Source organism: Macaca mulatta, chromosome 7 (genome assembly GCF_049350105.2).
Source record: "Macaca mulatta isolate MMU2019108-1 chromosome 7, T2T-MMU8v2.0, whole genome shotgun sequence".
Taxonomy (NCBI): Eukaryota; Metazoa; Chordata; class Mammalia; order Primates; family Cercopithecidae; genus Macaca; species Macaca mulatta.
The window spans coordinates 4,401,513-4,422,722 of NC_133412.1; the positions used below are offsets into that span (position 1 = coordinate 4,401,513).

The 21,210-nt window shown below is 43.2% G+C and overlaps 1 long non-coding RNA gene across 1 annotated transcript; it reads right to left on the minus strand.

The window, feature by feature from the left end:
- Positions 1-251: 251 nt before the first annotated feature.
- LOC106999088 (uncharacterized) lies at positions 252-2,930 on the minus strand. The gene is made up of 2 exons (XR_001445783.3): positions 2,840-2,930; positions 252-1,501 (listed from the first exon to the last, which is right to left on the minus strand). It is a non-coding gene; the product is annotated as an uncharacterized LOC106999088 (long non-coding RNA).
- Positions 2,931-21,210: the final 18,280 nt, after the last annotated feature.

The window sequence follows — 21,210 nt, forward strand, 5'->3', positions numbered from 1 at the left end:
AACTGCATTAGACATTGTTACAATGTTTTGCTTTAATGATCAAACGTTATTCAGAAAATGTATTTACTCATATTTGTATTTTTATTTTTTTATTCTTCGTCGATTTCCTACATTCCTCATTTATCATTTTCCTTCTGTTTTCAAAACTTGTGTTAACAACAAATTCTCTTAATTTTTCTTCATATAAGAATGATTTCCCCTTCACTCAGAAGAATATTTTCACTGGATACAGAATTCTGGATTGACAATTCTTTTGTCTGTGCTAGAAACATGTTGTATCACTTTCCCCTCATCTCCATGGTTTCTGACATGACATTTGCTGTCATTCTAATTGTTTTTTCCTAAATATAATGCATCATTTATCTTTGGCTGCTTTCAATTTTTTTTCTTATTTTTTACTTCCTATTGTTTGACGTTATTATGTTTTTTCCCTATACTCATGTCTCTGAAGATTCATTTATTTATTTGAAATCTATTTTCTCTCTGTTGTTCAGTTTGGGTATTTCTCTTGTTCTGTTCTCAAGTTTACTGATTCTTTCCCCTCTCCTCTTCATTTTGCTGTTGAAGTATTCCTTGTTCTTCGTATAATATATACATTTAAAATTGATAGTTAGACATTTTGGTGATTATATTAGGAGACTCTGGATCTTATTTAAACTTTCTGTTTTAACTAGCTTTCTTTGACACTGCTCCGGCAGGGGAAGGAGAAGTTCCAGTGGGTACGTTTTTACTGTCAAGTGGGTAAATGCCCAGGTTTACTGCTTGACCTCCATTGACACCTGAGGGGGTAGCTCCTCTTTACTGTGGGGTATTAGTGAGAGTGCCAGCTCCCACCAGGGCTACACTCGTGTGCCGCTGCCTGTGAAGGAGTGGGGCATCTTGTCACTGCTCATGTGGCATCCACTAAAGCCGTATGTGGTGGCCTTCAATGCCACTGAGCAGTGGTGAAAGTTCTGATTCTCATCCAGGCTTCTTCTGCCACCACCCCAGCAGGGAGGCGGAGGGTTGCCTTATCAACACTAGCTGAGTGAAGATGGAAGTCTAGGCTCCCTGTGTGGTCTCCACTGACACTGATGGGAAGGGAGGGCTGGCTTCCTGTGGGCCCTGTGTGGTCTCCACTGACACTGATGGGAGGGGAGGGCTGGCTTCCTGTGGGCCCTGCGTGGTGTCCAATGACACTGATGGGAGGGGAGGGCTGGCTTCCTGTAGGCCCTCTCTGACAGCATTCTGGTAGGGGAGGAAGGGTTGAGATGCAAGTGTGGAAACCTGTGCTCTGCATTCTATATTTGCTGGTGGGGGTATGGATGGGGCCTCTACTTTTTTTCTGTAATGTGTGGTGAGAGTAGAGTGTCAATTATCTAAAAGTGTTTGGTTTGTCAGGGTTGCCCCTTTCCTAGTCTTGTGGCTAGAGGGAAAACTTTTCTTAGACTCTTGTTGTTGTCGTTCTGTGTCCAGTGGTGTTTCCAGGTTGGCAGCTTTTCCACTTTCCAGTCCAAGGTATCTGAAGTAAAAATAAAACTCATCACCATGTCGTTTTCCAAATTTTAAGCTGTACTTATCAGGAGAAATCTAGAAATGTACCCCTACTCCATTATTACAGTCATCAGTTGGTTGAGATTGATTGATTAAAGATGCCAAGGTAATGCAATAGGGAAAATACTGACTTTTCTGGTGCTGAAACATAATATCAAAATGAACATAAAAATCAGAATGAACCTTGGCCTTTACTACACTATATACAAAATTAATTCAAAATGAATCTTAGACCTAAATGTAAGAATTCCAACTATAAAAATTCTTAAAAGAAAAACTAAGATATCTTTTTTCTATAAATAGAGAGATGGGGGTTCCATTGTGTTGCCCAGGCTGGTCTTGAACTCCTGGGTTCAAGTGATTCTCCCACCCTGACCTCCCAAAGTGCTGGGATTACAGGCATGAGCCACCATGCCCGTCCTAAGATAATACCTTAGTGACTATGGATTTGGCAAATATTTATTAACTACAATATAAAAGTCCAAGTTATGATTGATAGAAAAAAGTTAGTAAATGGAACTTATTCAGAATAACAGTTTTGCTCTTCAAAGATATAGTAACAAAAATGAAAAGGTAAATCAAAACCTATATCCAACAAAAAATTTGTGTTTAGAATCTATAAAGAACTCTTATAACTTAATTTCAAAAAGACAAGCAACCCAGTTAAAAATGAGGCCAGGTGTGGTGGCTCACGCCTGTAATCACAGCATTCTGGGAGGCCAAGGTGGGCAGATCACATGAGGCCAGGAGTTCAAGACCAACCTGGGCAACACGATGAAATTCTGTGTCTACTAGAAATGTAAAAAGTAGCTGGGATTACCGATGTGCATGGTGGTACCCATCTGTAATCCCAGCTACTCAGGAGGCTGAGGCATGAGAATCACTTGAACTCGGGAAGCAGAGGTTGTAGTGAGCCAAGATTGCACCACTGCACTCCAGGCTGGGCAACAGAGTGAGACTCTGTCACACATACACAAAAAAGAGCAAAATATTTAAGCAAATACTTCAGTATAAAACATATACAAATGGCCAATGAGCATATGAAAAGATTCTCAATATCATAAGCCATAAGGGAAATGCAAATAAATACCGCAAGGAGATACCACTATATACCCACTAGAATAGCAAAAATGAAGTTTGCCCATAGCCACGTGTGAGCAAGGATGTGAAGCAACCAGAACTCTCCATATACTGCCAATTGGAATTAAAAATAAAACAATCACTTTGGAAAACATTTTGGCTGCTTCTTAAAAACTTAAATATACACCAACCATAAGACCCGATAATCCAATTCCTAGGCACTTACCCAAGAGAAACGAAAGACTCACATACAAATATTCATAGCAGCTTATTTGTAATATTCCTCAACTGGAAACAACCCAAATGTCCATCAAGAGCTGAAAGGATAAATACATTTTTATGTATTCATTCAATGGAATATTACTCAGCAAGAAAAATGATTGAACTGTTGGTGTATGCAACAACCCGATTACAATGGGTAAATCTCAAAATAACTACACTCTTTTTTTTTTTTTTTTAAGAAAGACCGAGGCTCATGCCTGTAATCCCAGCACTTTGGGAGGCTGAGGCAGGCAGATCGCCTGAGGTCAGGAGTTCAAGACTAGCCTGGCCAACTTGGTGAAACCCTGTCTCTACTAAAAATACAAAAATTAGCCTGGTGTGGTGGTGGGTGCCTGTAATCCCAGCTACTCGGGAGGCTGAGGCTAGAACCCAGGAGGCGGAGGTTGCAGTGAGCCGAGATGGCATCACTGCACTCCAGCATGGGTGACAGAGAGAGACTCCATCTAAAAAAAAAAAAGACCAAAAAAGAAGTATGTATTATATGATCCCATTTATGTAAAATTCTTTAAAATACAAACCAATCTATAGTAACCAAAGAAGGTCAGCTTGCCTGGGAACAGGGGGGATTATGAAGGACTCTGAGGAAACTTTTGTGGATGATGGATATAGTTATTATCTTGATTGGGGTTACCATTTCATCAGCCTCATCAAATTGTGTAATTTAAATTTATGCAGTTGGAATCAGTCAATTATACCTCACTAATACTGGCTGCAAAATAGCTCATGGATTCGTGCTGAGGATTAAATGAGACAACATGCAGAGCAAGTACATAAGTGTGTCATTTGGTTTTTCTTCCCTTCTTCCTCCACCTCCTTCTTCCCCCATCTCTACATTTGAAATTAAGTGACTAAGGTGCAAAGAAGAACGTTTCCCCTCCTTCTGCGTGGAGCTTGACAGAGTGTTCTGAACACCACAGATACTTCCTCAAAGCTGAGCCCAACTGTAGCAGTGAGAGCACATTCATTATGTTGGTTAACAGTCAGAGGCACAGAGTAAGGAAAACATTGCTGCTAGGACTTTCATTGAAGTTTTTTGTTTGTTTTTCGGTTTGTTTGTTTTTTTGTTTTTGAGACAGAGTCTTGCTTTGTCACTCAGGCTGGAGTACAGTGGCGCGATCTCGGCTCACTGTAACTCCCGCCTACCAGGTTCAAGTGATTCTCGTGCCTCAACCTCCCGAGTAGCTGGGATTACAGGGATGCACCACCATGCCCAGCTAATTTTGTGTTTTTAGTAGAGACAGGGTTGCACCATGTAGGCCAGGCTGGTCTCAAACTCCTGACCTCAGGTCATTAACCTTTCTCAGCCTCCCAAAGTGCTAGGATTACAGGCGTGAGCCACCAGCCACTGAGCCCCGCCACACTGAAGTACTTTAAAGGACATTCTAGCCCCCATTTTTTCACTGTTGATTCCTTTCTACTGACTTAACTACATTAAGCCCTTGTCTTCATTTTTCTGTTCATTCTACATCTACTGTATTGGGTTATGTTGGGATTTGTCTTGAAATCCTTTATAATTCCTAATTTCTGGTCTATTTTTCATGTACTTGTCACAAGAGACTTTAAGCAAATTAACATAATTTAAAAATATAGTGTTAATATTTTATTCAAAGACAACAGCATTTTTGACAATAGCTGTTCATTATTCTCTTTGTCTAACTTCGTCCTTCCCTTCCTCTAGCTCCCCTTTCTTTCCTGGTGAATCATTACATAAATGCGTAGACGCACTCTGACAACTGTGGGATATCAGCGTGTGGGTGGGAGGACAGTGACTCACGGCCTATGAATAGTGAGTTCTGTAAAGTCAGATGCATGGCGCACAAGCGGGAGTTTAATCAGCATTACTGGAAAATGATTCAATCTGATTAACTGGACTTATCGGGTAGAGTCAACCATCCACAAACTTTTGTTCATCGCCTGCTTGAGACGAGGCAAGCACTGTAATGTGCTCTTAGGAGATGGAACTCATAAATGCTTGTAGAATCTTAACATGTTCATGTCACCAAGGAGCACGCACATTAAAAAGCCGTTTCCATTCTGTTTTGCACCATCTGACACCTGGACATTATAGCTGAATGGGATTTATTATAGAATTCCTCAGCAGAATCCAGTAGCCCTATGGATCCTAAACTAAAACGTGTCATCCCATAGAGGCTCTGTGTTGATTTTGCAAGGAATTCCATTAATTTGACAGTGTCCTATATCACATACCCCTTGGTAAAGCCCGTGTAGGTACGTGACCTGGTTATAATATTTATTGTTTAAATTGTTTACTTAACTAATTAAATTGTTTATGTTACTTTCCTGTAAGAATAACAGGAATATCCAAGATGAGGCTTACTTTAGACCTGAACATTTCTTTTAAAAGATGGAGAAAGGCTATTCCATCTGAGCAAATACTTGTGGAGAGCCTTGGGTTTACCTCATTGTAAACAGTCATTCATGAATTCTATGTAGATTTCTTTTTCTTCTTTTCTTTTTTCTTTAAGATTTTTTTTTTCTATAGAGACAGGTTCTTGCTTTCTTGCCCAAGCTGCTCTCAAATTCCTCGGCTCAAACAATCTTCCTAGCTTGTCCTCCTAAAGTGCTGTGACTGTAGGCACGAGCCACCTGGCCCAGCCTCTATGTTTATTTCCGAAGGTGGCCTCAGGTCACCGGTGACAGCATATAATTCAACTGGAATCCCTTCCAGATTTTATCTATCCTAATGTAATCGAAAATATTTTGGCTTAGAGCAGTGTCTTGTTACTTGCAGTAATGATCAAATCCTTTGGCATTTGCTTAAATCATTCAGTGACTGTGTGTGTCAATGTTATGCTCCACACCTGTTGTCCATCTTGATACAAAAGAGATGAGGATTAATTGGACAACTCTGGGAGAAAGATCATAAAAGCAGCCTTTAACCCTTGAAGATAGAGTGGCATCTTCATTTCTGTAGGCACCCAGCCAATATTTGGTGAGGGAATGAATTGGCAAACGTGTGGGCCACGATCACGGCTGCGATTTGCTGCCATGATCCTCCCAGTAGCCTGTCTTCATGGTGCTGTCTGGGGTTAGCCATCTTTTGGTTAGCCATCTTTTGGTCCCATCCCCAGGCACCAAGCAGAGACTGATCTCATTAGCTGTAGCTGCCTATTCTCAGATTCCACATGTCCTTTAAGGCCCATGAATGACAGCAGAAGTTCTAAGGCACAAAAACAGAGAAAGATCAAAGGGAAAGTGAAAAGAATAAAAACTCAAAGAAGGACCATGAGGAAGGAGAGAAAGGAGAAGAACAGCAGAGGCAGGAAAAGAGGGTGACTGAGCTAAAGAGACTGGTGGGAAGAAAGGGGAAGACAAGACAGTCACTGCTTGGAGGATGAGAAGTTGGCATTTGCCCAGAGGGTGGGAGGACGTGGAAAGTCAGGGAAGAGACTCAGGAGAAACCACAGATGACCAGGGCATTGAGAGCAGCCCACTAACTCCTGAGCAGACGAGGGTCCCTGGCCAGCTCTGCATTTCAGCCCTCACAATAGAGTAGATAAATGTGTCCTCTTTGCCTTAGATGCCACTTACAGTCTGACCCAAATGAAAGGGAGAAGAGGAATGAGACTCTCTCCTCTTAGGTTCCATTTTACCAAACCTTGGCTCACAGCCCAGATCTTGGAAACAGGCCATCTCTGATCAAGCAGTGCAGCCTGCAGACGAAGAACAGATCTGAGCTTGGCTCAACTAAAAGGGCGCAAAACAAAGGCAGCAGGAGTCTCCAAAAAACAAAAACAAATCCCAGACCCCAAACTGCCCAATCCATTTCTTTTAAGTAGTTCAGAGCCCTGCCCTCTGAGGATAAATTCAGAAAGAAGCTCCATGGCTCCTATTTCAACTCAGGCATTCAGGAGATGGACTGGCCTGCCTAAAGTTTGCACAATTAGTGGTGAAAGTAGAAAAGGACATTAGGGGTCCTCAATTCTAAGCTGTGTTAAACTTTTTCTTTGATCTTTTTGCCTTCATTAAAAAAAAAAAAACTAATACACTCTGTCACAAACTCATGATGGTTTTAAAATCACCATTACCGCTTACCCACTTCATGCAAAAGCTTGGAGCACTTTGAGAGATCATCCTAAGTGTCTATCACCACCAGGCAAAGGCCTCATGGAACACGCAATCTAAATTATTCAAGTGCTCAGTAAAGATGATGCAGACACGGTGCTGAAAATCCCATGTGGGCTGATAGTCTCCAACCCTGCATCTTCACACTGCTTCTCCATGGAGGAGGGGAGATTCATTCTTAGAATTAGTTGCCACTGAGTGGGTAAGAGCTATCATGAGACCAAATTCTTGATTAAAGGATGAAAAAGGGGAGAAAAAAATATGCTGAACGAATGACCAGCCTAAGAAATTTTATACCTTATGAAGACTTGAGCCTCCAAGGTAGATTTAGATGCCCAAGTAATTGATCAACATTTGGTTTGTGACTTTATACTGGTGTTTTTGTGCCTTATATTGTCAATTTTTTATCCAATGTAAGTATCAAATACATGCTTTTCTTGCCATTCTGTTACTCAATTCAAGTCAACTCAGTAAATGTTTATTGACTCTCTTCCCTGTCCAAGACTCTGTTGTGCTGATTTTTTTTTTTTTTTTTTTTTTTGACACTGAGTTTCACTCTTGTCACCCAGGCTGGAGTGTGGTGGCACGATCTCAGCTCACTGCAGCCTGTGCCTCCCAGGTTCAACTGATTCTCCTGCCTCAGTCTCCCAAGTAGCTGGAATTACAAGCACCTGCCATCACACCTGGCTAATTTTTGTATTTTTAGGAGAGACAGGGTTTCACCATGTTGGCCAGACTTGTCTCAAACTCCTGACCTCAGGTGATCCACCCTCCTTGGCCTCCCAAAGTCCTGGGATTACAGGCGTGAGCCACCGTGCCCGGCCTGTTGTGCTGATTTTTGTGGGGAATTAGAGATGAATATAAGAGGTCCTCTGCTTTCAGGGTATCGGAATGGCTTATTCTCTTTTCTACTGTAAATTTCTGATGGATCAAAGTAAGAGTTTAAGTTAAATGAAGACCAAGAAACAAGATGGTGAAACTTTAAACTTTTCTCTTTTAGTAAGAGACCCTAGAAACTACAGCCCCTTCCAACCAACATGATACTTGGTTGTGGTGCCCTGCTGGAGCCCTTCCGCAAGTCCCGGAAGCTGTGACTGGCATTGTGGACCGGTTCACCCAGTATGAGCTCTCTACGACAGTGTCTCCTGCCCACCACTACTGTGAAAGGGCAGCTTTTCTGGTAGAGGACATGTTCACCTGTTGGAGGGAGCCTAGGGGAAAGCTTTCTTGTTAACAGAGCAGACACTGCTGGTGCCACCCTTTCCCAACTTTGTGCTGCCTGCCACGCAGTTTCAATTCCCAGAGTGTGTCAGTCATCTTGTGACTATGAGATAAAGACCAATGGAATGACAGAGATACAAATTGAACCCTGGAGAGGCTCAACCCCAGCCAACAGCTATCAATTTTCACATTCCTCATTTCCTGAGAAAAGGAAATCCTAATTGGTATAAGCAAATTTTTAAAGGCAATGTTGTGTAATGGTTGATGACAGCAGCTCTTGAACAAGACTTCCCAGATTCAGATACCAACAGTACCACTTACTAGCTGGGTCCACTGGAGCAAGTCCCTTAATCTACCTCTGCCTTGATTTTCTCATGTGCAAAATGGCGGTCTCTTTGGCTTTGAGGGCTTTTCTGGTACCAAAGTGCCACAGACAACATTGCTCCATTGGAAAAAAACGTTTGAATTCACAAACCACCATGGTGGTGTTTTCTTAGCTTCAGAAAAAAGCACCAGTGAGGAGACTGGATTTTGCCACATATTTCAGATTAATACACACAGGAAAATGTGAGGTGGCTATGGTCATATTATAGGTATTAAGATCAATTATGGGTGCCATGTGTCTATACGTGCAGCCAAGGTTTCTTTCACTTTAGTGATTTAAAATGGTAATATTTTAGATATTATTAACATTTCCTCCCTTTTTCCAAAACAATTTTATATTGAAAAATGTAATAATGTAAAAGTGTAAGTTATCCCTTAATTTAAGACAGAGGAGGGACAGGGCTTGGCTTCAGTTCACCCTCACTAGAACATTCTTTCATGCATGCCCACTGATCACAAAATCCACACCACCACTTCACTACTAATAGTCCTTTTACTTAAAGAATTCCAGGAACTGACCTTAGGAGATCCAAAATATGGAGCCAAGGTTGTGGAGTGTTCCAGCACAAGAAGGAATGTTGAACAATTGATTTATAACCTTGTTGCCACCAGTCAGACCACCAGGTGGCCCATTACTCAAGATAACCATCACAACCAGATATGCTGACCTGTGTACCCTACCCCTCACACACTGTGCCCAACCCAGCCTACATACCCTATCCCTGATGTTAGTTCCCATCCTTTGAAAAAAAAAAAAAAAGCCCTACTGGCTCTTTTCAGAGAGTCAGCCAGATCTCTCTCTCGCTCTCTCTCGCGCTCTCTCTCTCTCTCTCTCTCTCTCTCTCATGCTGCCTCCCTTATGCCCCAGCATAAGCTCCAATGAAGCCTTGTCTGGGAAAACTCTCTGATCTCATGTCAATTTCTGTTGCATTCAGAGCCCAAGAAGGTCGGTAACAACTGATCTATGCAAATCTCAATAAAAATCTCAGTGAGTTTTTTAAAGGACATTATTAATGTAATTCTGAAATTTAAATGGAAATGCAAAGAACTAAGAATAGTTAAGACACCCTTAAAAAAGAACAGTAAGGGAGGGTTTTCTCTTCCACATATCATGATCTGTTATAAAGCTGTAATAGCTCAGATGGTGGCATGATACTGTTCCCAAGGATAGACAAATAGACTCATGACAAATGGAACAGATAGCCTGGAAACAGACCAATGCATATGTTAACCCTTGATTTTTGAAAAGGTGGTACCTCAAACAATGGGGAAAAAAATGATATTATTTTATATAGATAGTGTTGGGTCTATTGTATTATATACCCTTTTGAAAACAGAATTAAAGTTGACCTCCTTACATAAAAAAATCAAGCTCAGGTAGACTGTAGACGTAAATATAAAAGGCAAAACAACATATTTTCAAGGAGGTAATAAAGGAAATATTTTCACGGCCTTGAGTGTAGAGAAAGATTTCTTAAATAGGAAACAAAAAGGGCTAATCATAAATAAAAAGATGAATCATTCAAATCACATTCAAATTAAGAACGTCCATTCCTTAAAAGGCACCATTAAGAGAGTGAGAAGGCAAGCCACAGAGAGAGAGAGATTTGCAATTCATGTAACCAACAAAAGACTCAGATCCAGAATCTCAAAAGCATCCCTAACGAATCCATAAGAAAAGACAGACTATACTATGGAAAAATGAGCAAGTGATCCAGAGATTTCTCAAAAAATGTACTGTCCTAAATGGGCAATAAACTTATGAAAAGGTTCTCAATCTTGTTAGTAGTAATTGGGAAATGCAAATTAAACTACAATGAGAAAGACGGCCAATCACAAGTGTTTGGTGAGGATGTGGAGCACACTGTTGCTGGAGCACAAGTTACTGCCACTTTGTTTTCTGTTTCTTGGGGGCAATGGAGTCTTACTCTTCTCACCCAGGCTGGAGTGCAGCGGCGTGATCTCGGCTCATTGCAACCTCTGTCTTCTGGGTTCAAGTGATTCTCCTGCCTCAGCCTCCCGAGTAGCTGGGATTATAGGTGTGTATCACCAACATGCCCAGCTAATTTTGTATTTTTAGTAGAGACAGAGTTTCACCATGTTGGCCAGACTGGTTTCAAACTCCTGACCTCAAATGATCTGCCCACCCCGGCCTTCCAAAGTGCTGGGATTACAGGCATGCGCCACCATGCCCGGCTAATGTTTCACCACGTTGGTCAGGCTAGTCTCAAACTCCTGACCTCAAGTGATCTGTCTGCCTTGGCCTCCCAAAATGCTGGGATTACAGGTGTGAGCCACTGTACCTGGCCAGTTACTCTCACTTTGGAAACCATCTGACTGCGTTACTGGAGTTAGAAATAAGTATCACTATGCCTAGGGTGACCATATTTTGAGAGTAAATGTAGGCTTTTACCAGATAGGACAACAGGCATAAATTGGGATTGTTCCCAGCAAACTAGGATGTGTGCTCACATCACTTGTGGTATATTCTCTTACCCAGCAATGCCACTTGTAGGAACAACAAGACACAGGCCCAAGCAGACCCAGAGCAGCATCCTATGTAAGAGCCCCAAACTGGGAACAATCCCAATGCCTATCCACTTAGAGTGTATACATAAATTGTGGTGTGTTCATACAGCAAAACATTAGACAATTAGGAATACATCAGCTAGAGATACGTGAAACAGTATGCTGACTCTCACACAGTATTGAGAAAAATGTGAGATACAAAAAAAGTGCATATTGTATAATTTCAGGCAACATAACATAAACCATACTGCAATAAGTCAGGATAGTGTCATGGTAGCAGACAGTCTAATGCCTTCCCTAAAAGATGTCCACACACCAATCCCCAAAATCTATGAACATGCTACTTTTGAGGAAAGAGCTTTTATCTGAGGAATGCAAGTTCTTTTAATTATCAGGCTCAGGCTTAAAATGAGGCAGCAATTGTGTCCTGCTTCCCCCATGAGCTAGGTGTTTATCTCATGAAACTGCTTGCTGTTGCCACAAGTAGCCATAAATTAACCTATTAATGCCATACCAGACACTATAATGCACAGCCTAAAGCTTAACAATGGATAGCCAATTACTAATCAATGTTATTCCTGTAAACTAATGAGAATTCCTAACAAACGACTTTGTATCAGCCCACTTCCTGTCCCCTTTTTTGCATTAAAAAATCCACTAGGAACTGTGGCTGATCTCAGTGTATATTCAGGGCTACTTGAATTCCTGCCCTCAAGCTTGGCCCCAGTGAACTTAATTTTGTATCAGCTTCTTCCTTTCAGGCTGGCACCTTATATGGCAAAACGGACTTTGCAGATGTGATTAAGGTTGAAAACTGTGAAATGGAGAGATTATCCTGGACTATCCCAAGGGCCTAGTGTAATCTCAAGAGTCCTTAGAAGTGAAATAGGGAGGCAGGAGAGTCAGAATCAGAGATGTGACAACTGAAGTCATGTCAGAGTGATGCCATGAGAGAAAGACTTGACTGACCATTGCTGGCTCCAAAGACAGAGATGGGGCCATGACCCAAGGAATGTGTGTAGAGTGTGGAAGCTGGAAAAGGCAAGGAAATGGATTATTCCCTATGGCACCAAGAAAGAACGTAGCCCTGCCCACACGTTGGTTGTAAACCCATGGATACCGTTTCAGCCTCCTGACCTCCAGAACTGTGAGACTAATTAGTGTGTTAAGGTATTAAATTCATGCTAATTTGTTATAATAGGGTCGGGGAGGAAAATAACTTCCCTCTAAATAGTTCTTAGCTGGGACCCATTGTAACAAAAGACAGACTAACAAGAGAAAAACAAACGACTATATAGCCAACTATATAGCCATGTGTCATGTAACAATAAGGTCACGTGCTGAGGAATGCATTATTAGGTGATTTCGTCCTTGTGTGAGCATCATAGAGTGGACTTACACAAGTCTAGATGGTACAGCCTACTTCACCCTAGGCAATATGGTATTGTCAGAGGCGTTTGAACCAGAGCGACTCCATCCTGAATGAGGGCTGGAAAAAATAAGGCTGGCACTTGCTGGGATGCATTTCCACAAAGTTAGGTATTCCTAGCCTCCAGATGTTTACAGTTAAGGGAACAGATGGATAACATTTACTAAACAGTCCCAGACTTAAGAGTGTCCTGATATCCCAATATCTTGAGAACAGAAGCATTCCTAATTTCGCTTTAAAAATAATAATATTGATTCTTGCAAAATATAGTCATTAAGAAAATTCTTTATCACAAATCCTTATTGCAGAACACATCTCCCCATGATCTTATTTTATCCTGTATATTAATATGTACAAGCGCTGTACCTAGGGTGAGTGCATTCCTCCTGTTACTATCAGGAATGCCCTGCTGTTTCATGGCATAGCCATTCTTTATTCTTTTACTTTTTTTTTTTTTTTTGAAATGGAGTTTTGCTCTTGTTGCCCAGGCTGGAGTGCAATGGCACCATCTCAGCTCACTGCAACCTCTGCCTCCAGGGTCCAAGGGATTCTCCTGATTCAGCCTCTCAAGTAGCTGGGATTACAGGCATGCATCACCACACCCAGCTAATTTTGTATTTTTAGTAAAGATGAGTTTTTACCATGTTGGTCAGGATGATTTCAAACTCCTGACCTTGGGTGATCCACACACCTCGGCCTCCCAAAGTGCTGGGATTACAGGCGTGAGCCACCGCGCCTGGCCTGTTCCTTTACTTTCTTAATACACTTGCTTTTGCTTTTCGCCATGGACTCTCCCTGAATTCTTTCCTGTGTGAGATCCAAGAACCCTCTTTTGGGGTCTGGATCGGAACCCTTTCCGGTAATGGTATAGCCCATTGCTCCAAAGACAGAGACTATTTCCAGGAACCCCAGAGCTCCCTCCTTTTGCAAGATGGGTTTTCTTATTGCTCCTGTAGAAGATGAGAATATGCCACCCCAAAATATGTCTCTTTCGCATAAGGATTAGTTTGACCTGTACAGCCCATAAACCTGTACAGAATGTTACTATACTGAGAACTATAGGCAATCGAAACACAATGCTAAGTATTTGTGTATCTAAATGTAGAACATGTGCAGTAGAAATGTAGTATAAAAGCTCCAGGATAATCTTATGGGGCCGCCATCAGATATGTGGTCCATCGTTGACGGAAATCTAGTTATGCGGCACTGACCCAGTCAACATAAACACGTCAGATATACATGGGAGATACCTAGGGAAAAATGAGAAATCTCAAAGAGTTGCCTTAGTATTTGGTCTTAAATACCATCTCAAGCTAAAAACAGGGAAAGAAGGGTGTGGGGGAGGCCAGTCATGGTGAAGTGCCTCGGAAAAGCACCATACCCGAGAGTCAGGCTTGCTACGCAGTTTTCAGCGGCTGCCTCTTCATCGATAAGAGCCCTCTTTCTCCTCCTGGTACGGAAAAGGAGACATCCAAGCACACGGAGATTTTCTCTGCAGACGTAAAGTTCCCCTCACAAAAGGGTCACTTCGACTTTGTTTTCAGAGTTTCTCCTGTGTCTGCAGTTTCACAAAATAACCAGGTCAAACTAATCCTTATGCGAAAGAGACATATTTTGGGGTGGCATATTCTTGTTTTCTACAGGAGAAAGAAGAAAACCCATTTAGCCATCTTTCAAAAGGAGGGAGCTCTGGGGTTCCTGGAAATAGTCTATTTTTGAATCTATGTGATCATCTTACGTGCTCCTTATCTCATAAGGTATATTTATGTTTTGTCTGCTTTTCTGTGTGTCATAGTGCACATGCACACATGCACACACACGTGCGTTTTAAAAACCTACTTAACAAGAAAGAACACAAGCCACTCAAAGGCACCCACTATATGTTCACTGCCCCCAGGTCTAGTCATAATAGTCGGTCAGGAAGTCGCCAGTTCTACTCATGCTTCAGAATTAAGTGAAAGAAGTGCAAATCTGTCTGACACAAGACAAGCTTTTGGGTGCTCACTGAAGAAACTCTAGCAAATAACTACTGAATGAGAAGATCTGAAATGTTGTCTTTTCTTTTTTAATTAAACATTCTCTGTAGGAGATGAGGTTAATGAGTGTCTAGCACAGTGCCTGGCACATATACCCACACTAACTCCCAATGTCGAATCTGAGAGTTTGAGGATTTCTTTTTTTGCTGTTCAGGGATTCTGTAAGGCAGGTGAGAAAAGAAAATAAATACTAAGTCCCCACCCAACTAAATCGACCCCCTCTTGGCCAAGGGGACCCCAGAGAAACCTTAGAAACTGCATTCCTCTCCGTGATGGAACAGGAGGTGGGACACGCCTCAGTGTGCCCTTCCTCAGTAACCTTAAACCAGAATTCTCTCTGAAGAGGAAGCAGAACCCAGCGCTGGAAAACAGGAAGTGGACAACTCGTTCCTTTATCACCTTTAGCCAATCACCTGAGGCCAGGATCAGACTCCCCTCCCTCTTTAGTCTCAGCGTGACAGCCCAGCAGTTTCACAGTGCACCCCTTCCTGATAACTGACCACCATTTCTGGTCTGGTTTTGGCTGAATCTCAGAGGATGCACAGTGAGGGGCTTCGTGTCCTCTGCTTCACCTTTTGACATCAGAGGGCCAAAATCTCTACCCTCAGATCATGCCACCACCACCATTTTTTGAACATGAGACCCATGAAAAGGCATGAAGCTCAGCTGCACATGTACACATGTCTCTCCTTTCATAAATATTCATGACTCCTCCAATAGCTTATTGAATATGCATATCCATCCCCCGACTCAGCTCCCTGTACCCTCCCATTCCTGCTCCCTCTACTCTTCCCTCAAAGTGCTTGCTCTCTGTGTGCGCTGGAGGCTACCCTTCCCAGCCTGCAGGATGGCCACCTGTTATGAGAAATAAAGCTCTCCTATCCAAACGTATGAACCTCAACAAATCTTCAGCTGACACAGGGAATCAACACTTAGGCCTCACTTTACCAGCAAAAGAGGTTTCTTCTTGCACTTCATAGCACATACAGTATTTTGTCTCAACTACTACCTTGATGTTTGAAAACTTTTTGCTTTGTGAAAATTACTTAATTTAGGCACATTCCATGTAGAAAATGCCAAATTGAAAGGTTCAAAAAGAAGCCATTCTTGTCAATCAGAGAAAGCCATATAGGAAAAAAGAAACTAGAAAAGGTTATGCCACAGCCATTTGCCCTATTAAAGCAAACTCAAAATACTCAAAATTGAGATTTAAAGTATTAGTGATGCTGGTAATTATAAAAGGGTTTTCTGGCCCACTATGTTCTTCCTGCACGTTTATTAAGAAAATTATTCTACAGAAGACTGAGAGTGGGAGCAGGTCGTTTCACTTGTAGTCAAGTATGATAGTTAGTCTTGGGTGTCAGTTTGATTGGATTGAAGGACGCCTAGATGTCTGGTAAAGTATTGTTTCTGGGTGTGTCTGTGAGGCTGCTGCCAGGGGAGATTGACACTTGAGTCAGTGGACTGGGAGAGGAAGACCCTCCCTCAATGTGAGTGGGTACCCATCCAATTGGCTGCCAGCAGGGTAGAAAAAGCAGGCAGAAGAAGGTGGGATAAGCTGGCTTGCTGAGTCTTCCAGCTTTCATCTTTTCTCCCATGCTGGATGCTTCCTTCTGTCCCTCCTGTCCTTGGACCTCAGACTCCAGGTTCTTCGGCCTTTGGACTCTTGGATTACACCAGTGGTCTGCCAGGGGCTCTCGGGCCTTCGGCCACCGACTGAAGGCTGCACTGTCTGCTTCCCTGCTTTTGAGGCTTTTGAACTTGGACTGAGCCACTACTGGCTTTTTTTCTTCCCCAGCTTGCAAGCGGCCAATTCTCCCTAATGAACTCCCTTTCATATATAAATATATTTTATTAGTTCTGTTCCAAGAACCACCCTAGCTCCACTGAAGGGCCTCACATATATCCACAAAATGACCGTGTCTATCCTACTGCTGCTGCTGTGAGTCAGTTATATGTGGGTGGGAGTGCACAGGTGCAAAACTTCCCTCACATTTACTACATGCTAAAGCAATCAAGAGCAAGTTGAATGTACAATTACTTTTAAAAACAAATAATAGTCAAGTTATAATCATATAAGGTGGGGTGGTGAGAAAAGAAAAATAACTTTTAACTGAGGAATACGAGTTCTTTTAAATTACCAGGCCTAGAGACATTAAAATGAAACCACAGTCACCTCCCACTCCCTGCTTTGAGCTATGTTTTCATCTCCTGAAACCATTTGCTATTGCCACAGGTAGCTCCAAATTCACCAAATAGTGGCCAAGTTATACCAGGCACTGTAAACCGCAGCGTAAAGCTTAGCCATGGATAGCCAATCACTAATCAACGTTATTTCTGTAAATCAATGGGCATTCCTAACGAGCAACTTTGTATCAGCCTACTCCTTGTCCTTTTCTGCCTTTAAAACCTGCCTGTGGTCAGGTGTGCCGGCTCACACCTGTAATCCAAACATGCCTGTGGTCAGGTGTGCCGGCTCACACCTGTAATCCAAACCTGCCTGTGGTGAGGTGTGCCGGCTCACACCTGTAATCCAAACGTGCCTGTGGTCAGGTGTGCCGGCTCACACCTGTAATCCAAACGTGCCTGTGGTCAGGTGTGCCGGCTCACACCTGTAATCCAAACCTGCCTGTGGTGAGGTGTGCCGGCTCACACCTGTAATCCAAACGTGCCTGTGGTCAGGTGTGCCGGCTCACACCTGTAATCCAAACGTGCCTGTGGTGAGGTGTGCCGGCTCACACCTGTAATCCAAACGTGCCTGTGGTCAGGTGTGCCGGCTCACACCTGTAATCCAAACCTGCCTGTGGTGAGGTGTGCCGGCTCACACCTGTAATCCAAACGTGCCTGTGGTCAGGTGTGCCGGCTCACACCTGTAATCCAAACGTGCCTGTGGTCAGGTGTGCCGGCTCACACCTGTAATCCAAACGTGCCTGTGGTCAGGTGTGCCGGCTCACACCTGTAATCCAAACGTGCCTGTGGTCAGGTGTGCCGGCTCACACCTGTAATCCAAACGTGCCTGTGGTCAGGTGTGCCGGCTCACACCTGTAATCCAAACGTGCCTGTGGTCAGGTGTGCCGGCTCACACCTGTAATCCAAACCTGCCTGTGGTCAGGTGTGCCGGCTCACACCTGTAATCCAAACGTGCCTGTGGTCAGGTGTGCCGGCTCACACCTGTAATCCAAACGTGCCTGTGGTCAGGTGTGCCGGCTCACACCTGTAATCCAAACGTGCCTGTGGTCAGGTGTGCCGGCTCACACCTGTAATCCAAACGTGCCTGTGGTCAGGTGTGCCGGCTCACACCTGTAATCCAAACCTGCCTGTGGTCAGGTGTGCCGGCTCACACCTGTAATCCAAACGTGCCTGTGGTCAGGTGTGCCGGCTCACACCTGTAATCCAAACGTGCCTGTGGTCAGGTGTGCCGGCTCACACCTGTAATCCAAACGTGCCTGTGGTCAGGTGTGCCGGCTCACACCTGTAATCCAAACCTGCCTGTGGTCAGGTGTGCCGGCTCACACCTGTAATCCAAACATTTTGGGAGGCTGAGACAGGCAGACAGCTTAAGCTCGGGAGTTCAAGATTAGCCTGGGAAACATGGCAAAACCTTGTCTCTACAAAAATAAATAAACAAATAAAACCCACAAAAATTAGCCAGGCATGGTAACATGTGCCTGAAGTCCCAGCTACTTGGAAGTCTGAGGTGGGAGGATCACCTGAGCCCAGGATGTTGAGGCTGCAGGAAGTCATGATCGCAACACTGTACTCCAGCCTGGGCAACAGAGTGAGACCTTGTCTCTCTACATAAATAAGTAACGTTAAAAATAAATACATTGGTCAGGTGCAGTGGCTCATGCCTATAATCCCAGCACTTTGGGAGGCCAAGATGAGTGAATTGCTTGAGCTCAGGAGTTTGAGACCAGCCCGGGCAACACAGCAAAACCTCATCTCTACAAAAAATATAAAAAATTAGCTAGGCCTGGTGGCATGCACCTGTGGGCCCAGCTACTCAGGAAGCTGAGGTGGGAGGATCATTTGAGCCCGGGAGGCGGCAGTTGCAGTGAGCCAAGACTAAGCCACTGCACTCCAGCTTGGGTGACACAGTGAGACTCTGTCTATAAATAAATAAATCTGCTTGTAACAAAGGCCAAATGGCGCTCACAGCCAGGGTTACGTGCATTTCAGTCTTCTGGGCAGCTGTCTTCACTTCGGCTCAAGTAAGCTCTTTTAATTATATTTTGTGCCTCAGCCTCTTTCTTTTAGTTTGACAGGGAAAGAAGAACCTAGTGTTATTTCTATTCCACAGTTTCAATTAAGGAAGCTATATATGCCTAATACACAAAAGCTAGAGAAGAGCATATTTGCAAAGAGTCGTATTCAAGTTAGGGGATTACAGATGATTGATTTTTTTGTATTGTTCACACCTGCCATAATTATATTACATTGATTTTTACAGTTAAATAAACAAAGAAGACTTATTGCTTTATGAAGGAATTTCGCCATAAGATTCCTTTAATATCAAACACCCCATTTGCAAAATAACTCAATTGCAAACATTTAATTTTAAAAAACAGTATTTGACGCCTGTAATCCCAGCACTTTGGGAGGCCGAGGAGGCCGGATCACAAGGTCAGGAGATCGAGACCACGGTGAAACCCCGTCTCTACTAAAAATACAAAAAATTAGCTGGGCGTGGTGGCGGGCACCTGTAGTACCAGCTACTCAGGAAGCTGAGGCAGGAGAATGGCGTGAACCCGGGAGGCGGAGCTTGCAGTGAGCCGAGATCGCACCACTGCACTCCAACCTGAGCGACGGAGCAAGACTCCGTCTCAAAAAAAAAAAAAAAAAAAAAACCAAAAAAACAGTATTTGAGTAGTGCACACATTGCATGCAATAGGGTATGTCTATCCCCTGCCAAGCTTTATGAAGAAAGAACCAAACAGGTGAGACTCTGGTCACTGTATTCTGGGCTGTTTAATTTCAGGGCTTAAGTACTTTGGGATTTTGGGTAAGACATCTGCTTATCTTGGCGTGGCCTGTTCTATTTTTGGTGTTCAAAAGAGAATTGGGATTGTATCATCTGGGACCTACATATAAAAGAATGTGCTTTTCTTGCCAACAATGGAGCTGGTGAATTTTCTTTAAAGCACTCTAGTCCTAAAAAAAAAAAAAGAAAAAGAAAAAAGTTCTCTTTAATATATACTGCATGTTCAGACTAAGCAGTAGGTTTTAAAAAAGAGAAGAGGATATTGCAGACTGAAGTCGGCAGACATGCTTTTTAACGCAGAGTCAGCTTCTTACATATGTCAACACTGTTTTCTGCAGGGGATGGAGGCAAGAGAAGCTTCCACAGCCCTGTCATGAGGTGCTTCCTGCTCACCCTCTCTAGTGGCCTGGCGTTGTTTTTTGTTGACAGCGTTGAGGCTAACGGCATGATTACCCTAGGGAAATTAGGGGCATAATGTGGAGGATGGAGAACTAACTGGCCAATATGTGAGCAAAACACCTACTGCCAGCTCTTTCCTAAGAGTGAGAAGCAAGACCACAGATCCAAAAGAACCAAGTTCAGGAATCTCAAGCTCCTTTTAAAAATAAAGACCAAGGAAAACCAGTGGTAGCTTCATGGGCAGCAGCCAACGATTTTACATCTGGAGGATTTCTTTGCTGGAGGAAAATCCAAGTGTGAGCAGAGCACCTGCAGCTTGAAAATGATCTTGTGAAAACACAGACTCAGGAGGTGCTCCAGGCATGTATTCCGAAGGAGCCTCCCAGCTGTGCGAGGCACAAACTAGGAGCTCAGAAAACGATCACCCCACTCAAGTACACAGAATTATCAAGAGTATAATGGAGATAGTTTGCTGAGGATGATGGTTTCCAGCTGCACCCATGTTCCTACAGAGGACAGGAACTCATCCTTTTTTATGGCTGCATAGTATTCCATGGTGTATATGTGCCACATTTTCTTTCTTTTTTTTTTTTTTTTCCGAGACAGAATCTAGCTCTGTCACCCAGGCTGGAGTGCAGTGGTGCGATCTTGGCGCACTGCAAGCTCCGTCTCCCGGGTTCAGGCCATTCTCCTGCCTCAGCCTCCTGAGTAGCTGGGACTACAGGCACCCACCACCACGCCCGACTAATTTTTTGTGTCTTTTATTAGAGACGGGGTTTCACCGTGTTAGCCAGGATGGTCTCGATCTCCTGATCTCGTGATCCGCCCGCCTTGGCCTCCCAAAGTGTTGGGATTACAGGCGTGAGCCACCGCGCCCGGCCAATGCCACATTTTCTTAATCCCGTCTGTCACTGATGGACATTTGGGTTGATTCCAAGTCTTTGCTATTGTGAGTAGTGCTATTAATGGGTAGAGCACACCAACATGGCACATGTATACATATGTAACAAACCTGCATGTTGTGCACATGTACCCTAGAACTTAAAGTATAATAATAAATAAAATCAGTGGGGAAGGATGGACAAAATAAATAAATAAGAGTATAATGGCATTGCTTATGGAAAAAAAGTCAAAAAACAAAATACGTTTAATACAGAAAGAGAAAAGGACCTGCAAGAAAGACGTTTAAGGTTGACAAGGGCAAAACTGGAGAAGAACAAGCTGTGAAGGGAGATTAGTGAGAACAGACA